Source organism: Patagioenas fasciata, chromosome Z (assembly GCF_037038585.1).
Source record: "Patagioenas fasciata isolate bPatFas1 chromosome Z, bPatFas1.hap1, whole genome shotgun sequence".
Lineage (NCBI taxonomy): Eukaryota > Metazoa > Chordata > Aves > Columbiformes > Columbidae > Patagioenas > Patagioenas fasciata.
Window position 1 is genome coordinate 19765611 of NC_092560.1, and position 18460 is coordinate 19784070.

Sequence of the window (18460 nt, forward strand, 5' to 3'; positions counted from 1 at the left end):
TGGTCCTCAGTTGCCCTTCTTTCCAAGTCTGGCAGTAGGTAGCTGTGCCTGCCACCACACTTTTTTTTTTTCAGTCGGTCCGAATTCCAGCACGGTCATTTCTCCTAAATAGGTGGAAGCAGCTTTCAAACAAGGCCCCTGCTGTCCCTCCCTGCCTAATGAGCTCCTCCTTCCCTCCAAAGCTTGCCTCCTGGGACCCATCCGCACCCACTGCTCGCTTGTCTTGTCCTTCTGCTCCCTGCTCAGAGATGTCCCCACCTCACACCCTGCTTCATGTCACCAGCCCCAGGGCTACCTGGCTGTGACCAGCCTGCCCGGCTCCCCTGGGAAGGGTGGGGACAGCTCTGGACTGGCTGCCAGGAGGTGTGTGGTTTGCTCTCTGCAGACAGAGGCATTTGGGGAAGGGGACACACCCTTTGCGTAGCCAAAGAGGATGCCTTTGCCGGCACTGTAGCCCATGTCCCTCTCACCTCATTTTCCCCTGCCTGCTGGCACAAGGTAAATCTCAGGCTTCCTCAAGACATCAGAAAAGAGCAGAATTTGTTTGGGGTGGGGCAATGGGAGGAGAGCACAAGAAGAGCACAGACAGCAGCAGTCTAGATGTAGCATTTTAGGACTTTTCTCCCCAACATAAATGGCTGCTCTCCTGCCTTCTCCTAATTTCAGAATTTCTCTTTCATAGAGGTAACTCTCAGGTTCTCTTCCTGAGCTGTTAATTGTGGTTGAAAGGTAGAGGAACTGAAAAGATGCATTAAGTCACTCCAGAAGTCAGTGGAACAGGACTAGAAACAACATCTTCATACAGTCATGTGAGGACCTGTTCCTCTTCTTCAGGTTTGGCTTCAGAAATGCCTTTGTTTTTCTAGCTGCTGCAATCAGTAGGTGAAATTTTAAACAAGAATCAACAGAGGCTCCCAGTTTCTGTTTTGGGGACAGAACCTTGTCTTCCCTGCTAGACTGAATTTTTTGAGCTGTGTGCCACTGGGGCACCTCACGGTATGAGACGAGCCCTATGTCCTGTGCTGCTGGGAGATACCTAGCCTGCTTTTATACAAACTTACTCAAGTGCTAGAAGCATTGTGGCCAAATGTGTGTGGAGCACTGCTTGGGTTCATTCGTTTTGTGAAGCTGTGCAGAAGAGTTTTAGGAATTTCTGCATGGCATTCATTCCACTGTGCAGTACAGACATCACCGGCCCCCTTCCTGCAGCTGACCCAGCCAGGCAATGAATCAGTGTTTTTATTTCTGGGAAGTATGCTAACACCAGGCTGAAGGCCACTGCCATCTTCTTGTGTAGTTTGGTCTTTGCTTAGGAAAACTGGGATTATTCCCTGTACTTGGCTTTCTCACACATTTAAAAGTTATGTGGATATATATGTATATATTTAAAAAAATAAGTGGGAGGGGAAGAAGTATTAGTATTATTAACTCATATCTTAGTGATTACTGAACAAATCAAGTTCTTCGTTATAAATATGGGAAAAAGTGCATCTGTCAAACTGGTAGATCCTTTGTGACGATGTACTTCACTAATCACTGCCTATGTACAGTTGAGCATTGAAAAAAGGCTAAAACTCAAAAGTGCTTTTTCCTTCTGTTTTATGTGTTGTTTTTTATTTCAATTTTAAAGGGATTTACATTTATTTAAAGCCATTTTTCTAAATTTTGCTTTGAATACAAATCATGTCGTAGAGCTTTGCCAAAATAAACTTGGCCGCTTACATTTTCTTTCCTTTTTTTTTGAGTGTTGGCATGTAATGAATATTAATGGAGCATCACTTCCTGCTTTTTGGCATGATACTTTCTTCATGTAAATACTGCTTTTTGAAATACCCAAAGCCAGTGTGCAGTTCAAAGTCTGCAATTAAATCTAGATAAACTGAAAAAGAATGTTAGTTTTCTATTTTGTGAGAGCTTGAATTTGGTTCTTGGTTGGTTTCTTGATGATTTTGTTGTTTTTTGGTTGGTTTCTTGTTTGTTTTGTTTTTTTTTTTTGAGAAAGTTAAGAAAAAGTCATTTCATGAGTTTTACTCCTTTCTTAGCTACTTAGTACATCTTGTTGCTCTGTGTCTGCACTTAAACTCCTGAAGTTAAACTCCTTTTCGAGGATTTCACAGCAGCAAGCACATTGTTGGCAAGCGAATATTAATAGTGAGGAGTGAATCAGTCTGGATAAAGTGGAACTGACCTGAATTTGATCCTTAAACTAACCACAACTATTCTGGGTTTTTTTTAAATTTTTGGGGTTTAGAAATTACTATCACACACCTCTGTACCATCTGGCTTTTCCTAGGAGTGGAAACAGACTTATCAACATACTGTAACAGAGTCTGGTTTTGTGGTGTGTCTGGCAGAGCTGTTACCTAAAAACTCTGGAAATCTCACCAGAAGGGCAGCTTTTATGCAATTTCCAGACCAGCTTTCACACCGAAGAGGATTAGGTGGTAAGCAGAGTGGAGAAAGAGTCTGTGCTTGTGGTTGCATTTTGGTTTTACCAATCACTAATTTGTGCTAGGCTAAATGTTGCTTTTAATTATGACCTGGTGGAACTCTCACAAAAAAAAAAAAAAAAAGAGAAAACTCTCCCATTTGTCTCATTGTGACTTGAACTTTTCATCATGGAAATCTGCTGGCTGTAATGAGGTGACACATGAGTTTCTTGGAGCTGAATTCAGTCCTCTCTGTATGTGCATGCTTGTTTTATGCTAGTGTCGTCCATCACGTAGACCCTGAGGTCTAGACGAAGGAACCCATTCCATCTGGCCTGTGCTTTTGTCCCACAGGAGAAAAGAGTTGCAATTAAGGGCTGAATGTGCTGATTTAACTCTTCCTGCACACCGAGCGACAGGCATTTACTGTACAGTTGCTGGTAACATGTGCCTACGTGGAGGTGGATGAAAGTGGTGGCTTCAGGGAATGGCATTTGCGACACTGATGGTGGCAGTAAGAGCCTGTCCAGGAGCTCCCATTGGAGCTGCTGCTGAATTTGGCTAGGAAGCATGGACACTGAGGAGCAGCTACAGCAGTGTCTGTGAATAAGGAGTTACTGCTGATACCTGCCTTGGTTACTGCAGGTGTGAATGTCCCTGTACAGTCCTACTGCCATACGAGTATCAAAGCATAAACCGAGAGCAGAATTTGATCCCATCTGTTAGATAGGCTGATAGCTTTGCACTTTATTCTTTTGGGCTGATACATTTGAAGCATGCTAGAAAGCAGATACAGCTTAGAAACTGCATCCCAAATAATAATCCTCTCAATTTTATAACTTGAGCAAAGGCAGATTGTTACCGACAGACTTTCAGGTTACTGTGTTGAGCTCTTTTTCATGAAGCTGTTAGAAAAACTTAGACAGGCTCATTCTGCTTTCAGCGAAACAGGACAACACTCCTATTGATGGCAAAGGGAAGAGGCTCTGGGCCAGTGTTTTGCACACACCTAGCCATTTCACTTTCTACCAGCCTGGTCTGCTTTTTTCCACAATGTGCACAGTATATGTATTTGCTGCAAAGCATTTACATATTAAATGGTGGCCAGAGTGTTGTCCTGTAATAAACCACTGGGTGCTATGCATAGGAATAAACACAGGGCTTAGTACGAGCACAGCATGTGCACGTAACTATACATGCTGGATTAGAGCCTGCAGACTGGTCTTTGCACAGGGAGTGGGAGCATGCATGTTTGCAGAGCCCATGCTTAGCACTTTATGTACTGAGTAACAGCAGGATTACTGTAGCTGATGCTAGATGTAATGTGATCTAACGCTACTTTGGCAGAAGGCAAAATGAAAGAAATTTTAAACACGCATTGAATATTGTATTCCTCTAGATAAAGTCAGGAGAGACTTTATAAAAGAAGCTGGGAGTGCACTAAATACCTTCAGATGGCATTTTTGTCTATGAGGATGGGTGTTGCTTGATTTTTAAAGGTGCTGAACACTGACAAATCAAAATGGACAGTCAGGATCTGATAAATACATGGAACAAATGAGCAGTGTGTTCATTCTGGATATCAAAATAGTGTAGAAGATAAATGGGTTCAAATACAATGCATGCTGCCTAGTGGCAAGTTGCTATTAGTTTTATGCAGCATATTAAATACATGCTTCTAGATGGGGTGGCCTGATTGTTCCTGGGACATCTGTATAGCTGTTGTCATCTTCTGCTGAATATATGTATCTGAATGGATGATGTTTATTTAGTAAAATAGCTTGGTTTTTAAAAACAGTTAGAAATAACTCCGCATTAATTGGTGTGCTTTTCCTGCACTTTTGCAGAATTCTGAAAGTTTGAGTATGCTGGGAGTATGACTTCCCTTATTCCAGCTCTGAGATACATGAACAGATTGTTGCAGCAGAGCCATAACTACCATTGCCTGATCTGCTTTTGCTCTGTGGATAAACAAGACTTCAGTGTCCAGAAGTAATATTTCAGCATGCATTTCAAGGTATAAAGCCACCTAGGAGTGTGAGGGAGGTGGATGGTATTGAAGTCAAACTGGTGACTGCTCCTGTCACTGAATAAAACTGAAAGCAGTGGAAAATCTGAACAAAACAAAATTGTGTTATGAGACTGCTGGTTTTCTCTTGAGTGCAGTCTAGCATCTGACTTCTTCTTGGCTGATTTTAAATAAATACAAGTGGATGAAGATAAGCTATTATAAAATAAGAGATTTGGAGAAAAACTGATTTTGTATTTAAATGCCAGATTTCCTATTTGTATATATGAACATGCTTTCCTAATGAATCAGCTGTTCTCTTTTCCCCCCTCCTTAAATGCAAAATCAGAAGAGGGGATATTGATCTTTCAAAAACAATTTAGTAGTCATTTAGCCCAATTCAACTACAATCTGTAAGGTCATAAGCAAGAAATACAGCATCACTTGATTACCTGCTTTAAATTTGTTGCTTGGAGGCAAATTACTGTGACAAAAATTGTGGTAATGGGCTGACCAGTCCACTACAAATGTATAAACACCTAGCAGTTTGACTACATGGAAGTTTTAATCTTAATACATTGTACAAATGAATGCACACCAGGTAAACCTATAGAAGTTTAGTTGCACTGAACATTTCTTACCTGACATAGAACTAAATATGCAGGTATAGCACAGGAGGCAATTGTACTTATGAGACTGGTGACACATGTAAAAACCAATGCTACTGTGCAGTAAGCTTCCTGCACTTTGTTGGTCTTCTTCCCAGTATTACACTTAAAAATTACTTCTAGCTTGCTTGCTGCTTCTTACATTTTAAACAGATGCAGAATTTTAAGACAGCCATCAGCTAAACAAACCAACAGCAAAGAATGAAACTGTTTCTGGTGTCCCTCCAGCACTGTCCCCACTCTGTCGTCCTCCGTGGCTGGTGCCACTCACTGAGGAGCAGGTACTCAGGGTCATTCTGGTGCAGTGTCTGTGACAGATACGATTGCTCGTGTCTAAATTCTTGGGCAGATGTGAGGTAGTGACAGCGAGAACATCTCTGTCATCCATCCCAGCAAGCGCAGTACTTGGCCGGACTCTGCAGGTTTTGAAGTACTTCTGCATCTCTCAGCTTAGGGTCATCCATTCTCCTGTGGAGTAGAGATCATTTTTAAAGGTGAGCATCTACTGGGCTTGAGGCATATCATACAAGTCACTGCAATCCTTTACTTTTAGGTTTGTATTAACATTGTTTATAAAAGTAATAACATGCATTCAGCTTAGAAGAATACATTAGTCAATGTAAAAGCTATTCTAGCTTCACAGTCAGCAATTTACATTATGTTGTCTCAGGTTTCACTGAGGACCGGTCTCCTCAAACCACAGCCACCTGGGTTCTGATTAGTTTTCTTTGTTTTCTGCCCATGTGTGAATAACTGTTACACATAACGTTATAAAAACAAGGAGTAATAAGGGAGAAGACAGTTACTTAACATCAAGATCCACAGAACCTGTGCATGTATTGAAGGTCCTGTATGCTTTCCAAAATTGAATCCCAAATTGACATGAGCACTAGAAATTGAGGAGTGTCAAGAAATAAATAATGAGGGTCACTGTAAGTGATCTGGAATGCTTTTGTTAGATAAAGTCTTGATATGCAATTCTCTCATAGACAGTCTTTTAACACCCATTTAGCACAACTGATTTTAGTATTGCAGGGTTTTTTTCTGTTAAAAATAAGCACTGTTCATTTTTGCATGTGACAATACATAAAAAGAAGCAGTTTCTTTTTCAAGTTGATTGCAGTTTCCTTTTCTGTGAATCCTTCAGCATTAAATGAAAATGGTAATTCAGGGAGAGGAAGGCAGCCCTGTTGCTGCATATTCATTGCAAAGATATTGTTTCTCCCATTTAGAAATGTGACTGGATCTGGTGCTTTCTATCCAAAAAGAGTCTTTGTCTGGGATATAGTTTCTCTTGTTTAACCTTACACCAGTTGTGAAGATTAGAAATTCAGTGAAGTCTTAGCACAACATATGCATTGGGATATCCAGATGCAGCTTCTGCGTATCTTCTCTGCCCACCCTGAGACAGACAGAAACCGCTGTGACAAGGTTGCTACCTTAATTATGATGCACAATGGCGAAGGTAATTTCAGAGGATGAGTTTGTGTTACCTCCTGTATGCTTTCAACAGACACTCGCTGACTAAGCTCATTCTAAATATTGCATCAGCCAGAGGCCTAAGTGATACAGCATTTATCTTCTATTTCGTGAAAATTACTTTTGTTACTGTGAGGAATGTTTACACTTGTAAAACTGCTGGCACACATATTTTTCACTCTCCTTCTAGCATTTTGTAGATTTCACTTTCTCATGTGAATGGGTAAAATATCATACATACACGTATTAAGTGCAGTGCCTTCTGTAAGTAACCCTAGTGTAGTGACCTTCCTCAGTCTGATGCTCACATTGTACCAAAGCCCATAATTCTAAATAAGGAGTTTCTTCAAATTTAACCAAGACCAGATTTCTTTTATAAAAGGAAAATGTGAATAAGTGATTCTACAGTTATTAACAACTCACTTTTTATGAAAGAATAATTTAATTGCTAAAATTGCTAAAACCATTTCTGGAGAAGAGAGTTACATCTGTGAGAGAGCTAGTGCCCAGCAATGGGGGAAATGAAAATTCCAAACTCATGTAAAATTTCAAGGGCTCTGATAATGCCTCAATGGAAAGCATGTTTCAAGGTGTTACAAGAAAGACCTTCCCCGTCACTGTTTTTATGGTTTTCATTTGGCTATTGATTCCCCATTGGTTGTTGCGAGTAATCATTGACACCAACTTACACCGTTTCATTGTAATATCAACTTTCTCTGCTTGGAGAATAAAGCTTGGGGGCCTAGTGACTTTAGCTGTGACTGGTTTGAGTTGTGAACATGCTATTCTGTAGTAAGAGAAACTCAAAATGTTACTGTCTAACCAACATAGCACAGAAGAGCTTCTTAACAGAGACAGATTTTGTTTTTACCAAGCTGGGTATTGCAAACTGGTGAATACGCAGCATTTGGTTCAAAGAGATGCTATGTAAGTGTAAATTGTGTTGACAAATCAGTTTTAAAATGAGTTGCTAAATATATGGTTTGCTTTTCTGGCAATTTTGAAGATGTGACTGTCTATAGGAATTTCAGAAACTGGATTTCTGATATGATTCTGTGTATGTTGTACTTAGAGGGCACTATGATTCTATTATTTATTCAATTGTGTGAGAATAATTTTTTCTACCTTTAAAGAGAATGAATATGAGTGTATGTAAAAAGTTAGTATGCAGGTATTTGAAGAATCAAGTGGTATGGTTGATAAGCATTAAAAAAGTGGTGTAGACCATAAAAGACATGGAAATATGTATATTTTTGCAGGTCCTCAGTTGTCTAGTACTTTTAATTTGTTTTAGTTAACAGATAGCTCTGTCCTGTCATTATTATATTAAAGATAAATTTTGTCTCTATGTGTGACAGTGGCAGTAGATCTTACTTTGGTTTCATACCCCCTTGGATTGATTTAAATCTGTCTTTGTGTACACTTCAAACATGTTCTGCCAGACACAGCATGTCGTATCTTAGCTGAGTTGGACATTGTATGTTGCAAATCTGTACAATTGAAATAGTGCTTTTAAATATGTTATAATCATTTAATGAGACATAAATTTGAAGATCAAAACTATTTAAATTTGAAGGTTGTGCAGAGGAAAGGCTTGGGAGAACAAAAATCTTTTTCTGAGCTCGTACATGATATTGTAGGTTGGAAACTCCAGCTTTGTACCAGTGGGGCAGATTTATTCTGTACGTTGGGGAAACAAAAAAAAAAGGCAAAAAAGCAACACTTGAATAAAAAGAACAGGCTGATAAAGTTTGTGCTTCAGTTTATAAATGCAAATAAATATATGTATATTGTATTATGTATATTTGTGTTCTTGAGTATATAACTAAAGGACAACTTCCCATGAAATAATGCATTCCTTTAGAATTGCTGTAGATTTTCATGATTTTTTTTAAACATTCCTATTGTAACCTACATCAAAAGGGCAGCTATGGTTCTTGTGTCTGACTATACATATGCATTATAAAAAAGTGAGTCTACTGTAATTACCAGTTTGCAGAGCAAATTCCTGCAGGGTTTGTACTCTCCCCATTAGTAAAAGAGATAAGTTGAAATGTATTAAAATTTCACTGTACAACTGGGAGTTTTTGTTCACAGTAAATGTGGTAATGTTTCTTCATTGCTTGACTGTTTGTGTTTAAATTTAGGCAGTGTGCCCAACAGGGACAAAATTATAGGATAAAGCTATGTATAAAAGAAAATCCTTCTGAGAAAACCAATAACATTTTTTCTCTCTCTTTTTTTTTTTTTCCCTTCCCTTCTCTCTCTCTCTCAATAAGTGGTTATATATATATAATCATGCTCTATTCTGGCCAAGGAAAAACATTTTATCGATTTCACACTTACTGGAATTTTTCTCATACATAAGTTGGATGGACAGAGTATATGTTAGCAAACCTTTGTGCAAAAATTCTATGGCTTTGTTTCAGGAAGTGTTGAAGAAGCACTTTGAATTTAAAAGATACATGGGTGAAAGAAATACATGTTTAGTGAATAACGTTATTTAATGAAAAAAAAAAAAATTTCACCTGTAAATCCGACATTTTGTGGAAAAGAAAAAAAAAAAGGTTGTGTGGTCTGCTTGCTCTTACTGCTTTACTTGCTTACACTATCTGATTTGTGGCTGACAAGAGAGCTGGCCACTGAAGGAACAGTGCAGGATTGAGTCTCTATTTAAATAAGAAGTTATTACTTTAGGTTTAACTTAAAAACATGGTACAGACTGTTGATCTTGATGAAATAGAAAATATTGTTTTCTTTTAGTAAATACTCAAACTTTTCTGATAAATTTAAATTTGTTGCACCTATTTTCCAAACAGTAAAACTTTTCCTTGTAACCTTTTCATGTAGCTTTTATAGAATTCATATTTATTTTCACTGTCTAAAATGCAGTACAGTGCAGTCTAAACCAATGTATTTTATTGGCCAAATTGAAAGCTGGTTCTTTAGAATCCAGAGAGCAGTAACATCTGAGAAGATAGATGGAAGCCTGAGAAGTTAAGTCTTCCTGAAGAGTAGATTAGATAACAAAGAATGTGCTTGTTTGTAACTGAATAAATGGACAGAAAGGAATAGCTATTCCAAGAGCCATGCTGCCTTTTACTTTATTTAAATCAGCTTTTGCTTATTCCTTTGACTTATAGAAAAAAAAGGGCAGAAAATAGAAAATCTAGCTACTGATTTTGTCAGCATTATTTTGTGTGGACATTTACATTTTTCTTACAAGACTCCTTATTTATGTGTTAAAGGTGATATTTTTTGCATATTTACATATTTTAACTTGTACTTTTTATTTGAGAACGTGAGTTATTTATCTGGTGACCTTTAAGACTTTAAATATTCTCACCAACTTCAATTAGTTTGTGGAGAAACAATACAGGAAGAATAGATATTTGATTTAATAGATTTGATATTTGATTTAATCGATTTAAATAACTCTTTTTGAAGCATTTATAATCTATTGGCAAAATCTTCTTTCACGGATTACTGACCCAATAGTCCATGTAATGTGACAAAAACATGTTGTTTCCTTCCACATGCGTGCTACATCCACAGGCTTAAGGTCTTTTTTTAAGACACTGCACAAAAAAATTTTCTTTTGGGGCATGCTTTATCTAGTTTAATTTTTACATCAAAAGTTTCAACTGTTATTGGCTTACATACTTTATTCTGAAAACATTTGCTGTAAGGAAATGGAAATCTGTTGTGAATAGCAACGCTTGTACCACAGTATGGGAATCTCAATATACTTTCTCTTATATAGTAGCTAGCAGATTTTTTTTTCCCCTGCAGAGGTGTCAATAATTTTTACAAAAAGAGAAATGGTTACATTTTTACTAGCAATGGCTAAATAAAGTTTTTCGGTTTGGGGAATGTTTTTTTTCTTTTTTCCTATAAAAGCAATAATGTGTGCAGGGATTATGCAGAAGTAGTAAAACACTGAGTTGTTCAGTTCAAAATCAGAGAATCATAGACCTTCAAAGGTCATCTAGTCCAACTCCCTGCCATGAGCAGGGACATCTTCAACTGTATCAGGTTGCTCAGAGCCCCATCCAGCCTGGCCTGAAACGTCTCCAGACATGGGGCATCTACCAGCTCTCTGGGCCACCTGTGCCAGTGTTTCACCATCCTCATTGTAAAAAATTTCTTCCTTATAGCTAATCTAAATCTACCTTCTTTTAGTTTAAAACCATTACACCCTGTCCTGTCACTACAGGCCCATCTTTCTTAGAAGCCCCCTTTAGGTACTGAAAGGCTGCAAAAAGGTCTCCCCAGAGCCTTCTCTTCTCCAGGCTGAACAACTCCAACTCTCAGCCTGTCCTCGCAGGAGAGGTGTTCCAGCCCTCTGACCGTTTCTGTAGCCCACCTCTGGACCTTTTGCAACAGTTCCATGTCTTTACGAAGGGCTCCAGAGCTGGATGCAGCACTCCAGGTGGGGTCTCTCCAGAGTGGGGTGGGCAGGGCAAGTAAAACCAGTGGAAGCCACTTGCCTTTTGTGATCTCTATAGGAGACCACAATTGTGCTTACTTGAGGTGAAGAGCTGAGTGGAGCTAGCAATGTTAATCTCTAGAAGAGTCACAGGTAGAGGAGATTATGTGAGGCTTCTTGCTGGTGTGTCTGTCTGCGTCGTTGGGTACCTAACTGGCACTGGCTGTTACCTTGACAGAGTGCATGGCTGTACTCCAAAGGCTGACAGTGTTGGTTTGGTAACACGAATCTGGTTTTCATCTCTAAGAACAAATATCTGCCTTACTAACATGCTCTCAGGCAAAGGGAATTTCATTCTTAAGTCAACCATGTGTTTTTCTTCAAATTCTAAGCATAGAAGCACTTGTCAATCTTAATTTTTTCAGTGCAAACAACTTTGCCTCTCCTGCTGGGGAACTTCGGGATAGTTTTACATGCTATAGAAATACAGGGCAGTATTGTAGCTGCAATCTTTGTACATTATCCTGTTAGCAGCTCTGTGAGCTGAACATGTAGAATCTATTCTACATTGTAATTGTTTTCTCTAGCAAAGTCTAGGTAGCATTCTTTGAGATGGATTTGCACTTTTGGAAGTATCTAAGATAGAACTGAAGAGTGACTCCTAACTTAAATGCAACATTACAAATGACTTCTTCCTACTTATTCCCCATTCATTTACCAGCTCTCTCCCAAGAAGAGCTGAAAAAGGTTTTCTGAAATGTTTAATGGCTAGGTTGTCCTTGCTCCAGGAAAAGCTATTTTAACCTATTAACAGCTTGCTAATATAGTGTGATGTGAAATTGCTAATAAAATAGTGCAATGTGGTGAACAAGTCAGAAGATATTTGGGTATCTCTGAATGGGAGGGAGATCAGAAACCCTGTTGCATTGCGTGGATGTTTAAGACCGTTCAAATGCTCCCTTACGGTTTTTTTTTGGTTTTGGCAATGCATTATTAGGCAATATGTATTGAAGCTAAAAATGGTCATCTCTCAATTAAGGTTATTTTCTCTAGTTGATTCCTGTGTTTAAAATTGTTCCTTTACCAATGGCAAACCAACCTAAATTTGAATATTTTTAAAAAGTCTGTCAAAATTTGTGTCAGCAGAAGAAATAGTAGTGCTTCATGCTTCTTCCTTACATTCTGTCCTCATGATTCACTGTGTTGTGTGAGTAGTTCATTAGTCTCATGTCTGACAATGGTATGTGATATCATTACCCAGTTTTTACAGACTGGGCAGTTAGGAGTTGAGTGGTTAAATGGTTAACAAGTTCCACATAGCGTGTCCGTGGGAGGGGCAGACCCAGGATCTGAGTTGAAGCCTTCGTCTCTTTCTGTCCAGTGTTTTGGCTGCAGAATTAAATAAAAATTGTAGGTGAGTTTAAAAATTGTCATTTTTGTACCAAAATTACATGATGAAGACTTTAGGACTCTCTGCAGAGAGAGAAATAATCTTCATTCTGTAAGAAGTATGGCAAGAACTTCCACCCTAATTTTCATTCTTTCTTAAAAGTGAAAATATACTTTGGAAATTATCATAGGAAAGTTGTAGTGATTACTATCTATCTGTTTTGCTAATTTTGAGATTTTTTTTCTTCCTTTTCTTGTGAGCTTCTTTTGGAAGGAATGTTTTTTCTTGAGATGAGCTTTACAGTCTCATGCACTGTAATTTTTCTGTAATCCAAACTTGTAGAGGTTCAGCAATTAAATATTCTGAAACACAGAGAGAAGCTATAGACAATTGCAAAGGTGCATGGGGACTGGGTCATTCTTGAAAAACAATTTATTTTTTTTTAATGGTCACAGGCTGAAAAGATTAGTGAAATGTACCCAAGCTCTGACTTCTAGTGATTGCCTCATATAACATTGTAGATGCAATTGTCTGCCAATAATGAATTATGAATCTATTTGGTGGCCCACAATATCTTTAGCTGTATTTTTAAGTCTTGTCTGTAGATTTTTTATTGCCCACGTCCAAGCTTTGTTGGCCTTTGTTGGCTGTCTATTAAGTGTATATATATATATATCTATATATATGTATGTATATAATGCTGTGCTGGTTTTGGCTGGAATAGAGTTAATTTTCTTCATAGTGTCTGGTATGGTGCTCTGTTCTGGATTTGTGCTGAAAACAGTGTAGATGACACACAAATATTTCAGCTATTGCTGAGCAGTGTTTGTATGGTGTCAAGGCTTTCTCTGTTTCTCACACCCTCCCCTCAGCAAGTGGGCTGGGGATGCACAAGAGGTTAGGAGGGGACACAGACAGGACAGCTGACCCCAACTGACCAAAGGGACATCCAGATCATATGGCATTATGATATCATGCTCAGCAATAAAAGCTGGGGCAAAAAGAATGAAGTGGGGACATTCAGAGTGGTGGCATTTGTCTTGCCAAGTAGCTGTGACACGTGATGGAGCCCAGCTTTCCTGAAGATGGCTGAACACCTAGCTGCCAATAGGAAGTAGTGAAGGAATTCCTTGGTTTGCTTTGTTTGTGTGCACTGCAAAAGCTTTACCTATTAAACGGTTTTTATCTCAACCCATGAATCTTCTTGCTTTTATCCTTCTGATTCTCTCCCATCCCACCAGGGGGGAGTGAGTGAGTGACCACATGGTGCTTAGTTACTGGCTGGCGTTAAACCATGACAATTCCATGTAATACCTACTATAGGCAGGTCACATTCTGCATTTGTTAAATGTCAGTATGTAAATGATCCTCCTTTTGGTGTTAGTTTAAAACAAACTCTGTTGTATTCCTGGTTTGTCAGCTATTAAAAATAGTATAATTTCGTTGGGATTTTTTTTGCCATTTACACAGCAATATTTATGCTGTGGTCTTTTAAAGAAAAAATTAATTGACAAGAGAGGAAAAACTTATTACGATTCCTGAGCTAGTAAAGAAGGGAAGTGTCAGTTTTTCTAAGAACTGTTTATGGACTGTATAATATGTGCTCTGAAAAATAAATTAAAACCCAAACAAACCAAAAAAGCAAACTAAAACTGTAGTATTGTACAATCCTGCTTCTTCACTCTATAACCAAGAAACAGTACAAAAATCTTAAAGGCAGAGAAGACTTTCCATTAAAAAAAAAATGCTGGAACACTTGCAGGACTTACCTGTTGTCTTCATCTCTTTTTTTTTGGTCATCAGTCAACATACAGTAACAGGAGAGTGGACCTCTGTGCTTCCCGTCAACCTCTTGTTCATTAACTTTGGTTATTTTGATGTGCTTTCATGTCTCAAGACCAACTACTGCCTGGCTTTAAATTATTCTGTCAATGACAGCATTATTTACTTTCAATAAAATATCAGTAAATTATTATTCAGGTGCACAGTGATCCCTTATATCACAGATGGCTTAATAGGAGACATTTCTTAAATACTGTTTTGTACATGAGAAAGATGAGGCATAGACATTAAGAGCAAGGCTCTGTGAACACTGCCCACTGTGTAGAAGGATGTGGTAAGATATGCTTTAATGTCATACAACTCTTGTAGTCTCGTAACACATTACATTAAGACTTTTTGCTAGATTCACTATTAAAATTCAGGAAAAAGGAAGTTGCAGGCCTTAGCTTTCTCTCCAAAATGTTGCACTGTTTTAACTGCTTCCATCCTTTGTGGTCACTTGCAAGAACTCAAGGGGAGGATCATATCTCTTCTTTACATGTTGTCCTCATTCTACCATACTGTGATCTCTTTCATGATAGGTTATTGCTTTCTATCTCTTGGAGGATCTGTGAAACAGCCAGACAGATTGATTTTCCATTACTGCTATAGGCTGTTCCTATTAATATGCGAATAATATTTACTTGTTAGGTATAATTAAAGCACCCAAATTATGTTAAATGAGTATCCTTGGTCTGGAAGAAAACCACAGAAGTCAGGTCTAACATCTTTTAATGTTAGCCTTGCAAACTTACACGTAGGTGCACTAGAACACATGCATTAATACTAGACAAAGTTCCCCTTCTGCATTATACTCTACAGGAAAAAGATCTCAAAGAAGAGCAGCAAGATATTTCTGCATGTTTTGATGTCAATTATAAGACCATTAATTTATTCTTGTATTTATATATTTTGTTTTTAAACCTTAATAGCATTGCTTTAGGATTTAAGGAATCCATTGTATAAACTATTTAAAATGATTCTACTGAAATCTAGTCCATTTCCTTCACAGGTCCTCAAGAGCTGCTGTAGCTTTGGTAGAAAGGCAAGGAGTTTATGTTAGGAACTCAGTGGAAAGCATGCTTAAAAATGCCTGAGAACTCTTGTTATCTGCAGACCATTATTGTGGTAGAACATGATGGCACTTTTCAAGAAGCTGTGGAAAACCCTGTTTGGTTGCTTACTTAAGGGCCTTTACCTGCGGAGTTGCCTATCAGCTGATACAGGGAGAGTCTGTATCTGCTGATTCTACTGTTCCTCTGGGTATGCAAGGTCATTGGTTTCTTGTCCTTTCCTTCTGTTTTCTTTCTTTCTTTCTTTGGGAAGTTTCTGAGGAAAACCTTAGTCAGGAAAAATTTCTATTTCTTTCCTACAAAATAGCGTAGTACACAGAGTCCCGTTACATAAACTTGTTAGCAACATGTTGTGAAGGCAGAATTACACTGCATGACTTCTGAAATGCCTAGCAGTACCCTTTCAGAAGTCTTTTCTGGCAAAAGTTTAGCAGTGCTACACCCTTGGATTTTTATACCCACTTTTTAACAGGTTTAAACAATGGCTACAATATTTAGCTGCTGCAAACTCACTCAGGATCTTTTTATTATCCCTACTCCCCACCCCACTCCTTTAAAATTAAGCAGTAACAGATGTCCAACCACAGTTACGCCAATCCACACTGCTGCCTACAAGCACACCAGCTACTGTACTTTTATCCTCCCTGTGCCTTGAAATCCTGCTGCTGGGGAATGGGGTGGCTGCCTTAAAGCCTGGGATTCTTGGGTGAATCTACGCCCCACGTTCATCTCCCACTGCTGTTCTGGGTCATTCCTGAGCCTATTGCACAAACTGTCAATGACTTGTATTCCTGAGTTAAATGCTGTTGAAAACACGTATAAAGACACTGTTAATAATTCAGATGCATATCCTTGGAAGGCTAAATACATATGTTGGTTGTGTTGTGAAGGTCTTTAAAGACAATGCTTTCTTTTGTGTTAACGAATGCTAATGTCCCATCTGTGTGTGTAGGAACACATTCTATTCCTGGCATCTTGAATCTTCTCTGCACCAAGCTGTGCTTGTTTCATGTTGGATATTGTAGTCATCTGAGTTAGTTACAATTATTTTGGATTAACTGAGCAAAATGAAGAATGAATCTTTGAAATAAAGACCGAATTCCACTTGAGATTTTCAATAGCTTCCATCACTATAGAGTGCATCAAAATTTATGTTGCGTTTACCTTGACAACAACATTTTGCTATCATTGTGTCTGGTTATTGTTTAGGAAAGGTAGGCATCGGGCTAACAAAGTAATTTTGCCCAAAATCATGCCAGAATGTGAACCAGAATATGAATTTTTCTGGTCCCAAATGAGCATCTTGCAGCTTGAGAGGCTATCCTCATCACTCAGAAGTATGCATGAGATTCACAATGACGGAATAGGAAACTACTGAAACTAGATTACAGCCTGTCATCTACACACCCTTTGCAGAAAAAGTGGCCAAGTAAGACCAGGCCATGTGTTGGCCATGCTATTTATATTTGGAATTTCTCATGCCAATCCATATTACTTTATAAAAATGTGTAGCTCTTTTTGAAGACTTTTCAGATTTAATTATTTGAGGAACAAGCTGACATTTTCATGCTTCTGAAGAGTTAACATGACTTTTGGGGGGGGTTATGTATAAATGTTAGTAATCTTATTAATTAGTTAATTTCCTTCAAGCCTTTATACCATCCAGACTCTTGAACTCAGGGAAGAGGAAAAGAAACATGAAACCTCTAAACCTTTTCCCCCCCATCTGATAATTTATAATGGCTAAATGGTTCATTTTGGAATGTGTGTAATAAAACTTACTCTTTGGCTGAAACATTGTATTTCAGGTTCAAGCTGAATCCAATTTTTACAAGCAACCTGTTAAACTCTGGGCCAAAAATAGATAGGTTTGTAATGAAACGCTGATGAGGCTTAATAAAGCAACTCTACCAAATGACACAGTTTCATCTAGTATATGTACATATACTATATTACTCCTCTTATGCGTACTGTAAGTGACACATGAAGAAGACAAAATAATATCAAATACAAGAAATGTGTGTCACATTGGTGCAAAGATTTTTAAAAAGGTTGTGAATGTGAGAATATGATAAAATAAAAGTACCATTTTGTAAGCCTTTCTTCTTGCAGTACAATTAATTACTTAGTTCATTAATTAATGAACATATTAGAGAAAGAACACCATTACTGACCGGTGGAGACCTGATATATTACTGAGTCAATAAACTATTGAACATGAAACAAGACCTTTCAGGAGAATTTTTTTCTCACAACCCACAAACACATATATTATTATTGCACAATCAGCACTTCTTTGGTACCCTTATATTTCATATTGCTAATTCTTTTAATCATGCATACATACAGAAGTGTTTTATAACCTAGCTAATGAGTAATTGGACAGGTGACATTGGGACTGAGGCCCTGAAGTGTCAGGCATAATAGAGCAGGATATTTTTCCCCCACTAGGTTTTTGAGGGTGAAAGACAGTGAAAGAGCAGGTAGGACAGGAGGAAGACAGGACTCTAGTACCAGAAATTTGTCAGAGAAATACGGATTTTAAGTGGACCTGTGAACTATAAATGGCTTTAAATTGCTGTCTGATGCAGATAAATAAGTAAAGAGATAAGCCATTTAAAATAACCCTGAAACTTTTTCGTTGTCAGCAACCAAGGAGTTTAGATAGGCCAAGCTAAAGTTGTATGTAATTTTATTTAAGTCAGTATAGTTAAGGTAATTATTTTCTGGTGTGGAAAAACTGTATTTGTGGGTGTTAATTGTTAGAGAAGCCAAGAGCCTTAATAATGCTTCAGTATCTCGGTGACAATAGGGACCAAGGACCCTTCCCCCACCTTAGCCCCCAAGTAATCATTGATTGCATCTAAATCTATAGAGATATCTTTTCCTGGCAGCTCCGGTAGTTACAGTAGATTGTTAATCTGTGAATGATCAGAATAAACCTCTCTGTCTCAGAAATCTCCATGCAAATTACATCTAAATGCATGCCATAAATTTATTAGTAGCAGTTTGAAGTGCACAGGTCATATTCTACGCTATTTAAAAACGTATCTGTGTTACACATTAAGAAGAGTCTCATTCAATTTATAGTCACTTTTCTGTGGATCTAGCTAACACCTGTCAAAGTAAACCTGGGTATTTTTTGAAATAATTTTCCTTTTGG

At 38.1% G+C, this 18460-nt stretch overlaps 1 protein-coding gene across 6 annotated transcripts in view; it reads left to right on the top strand.

Moving 5' to 3' along the window:
• The window catches only part of BNC2 (basonuclin zinc finger protein 2), a 327906-nt gene that overhangs the window by 193471 nt on the left and 115975 nt on the right, over positions 1 to 18460 (top strand). The gene's annotated exons all lie outside the window — the stretch shown is intronic.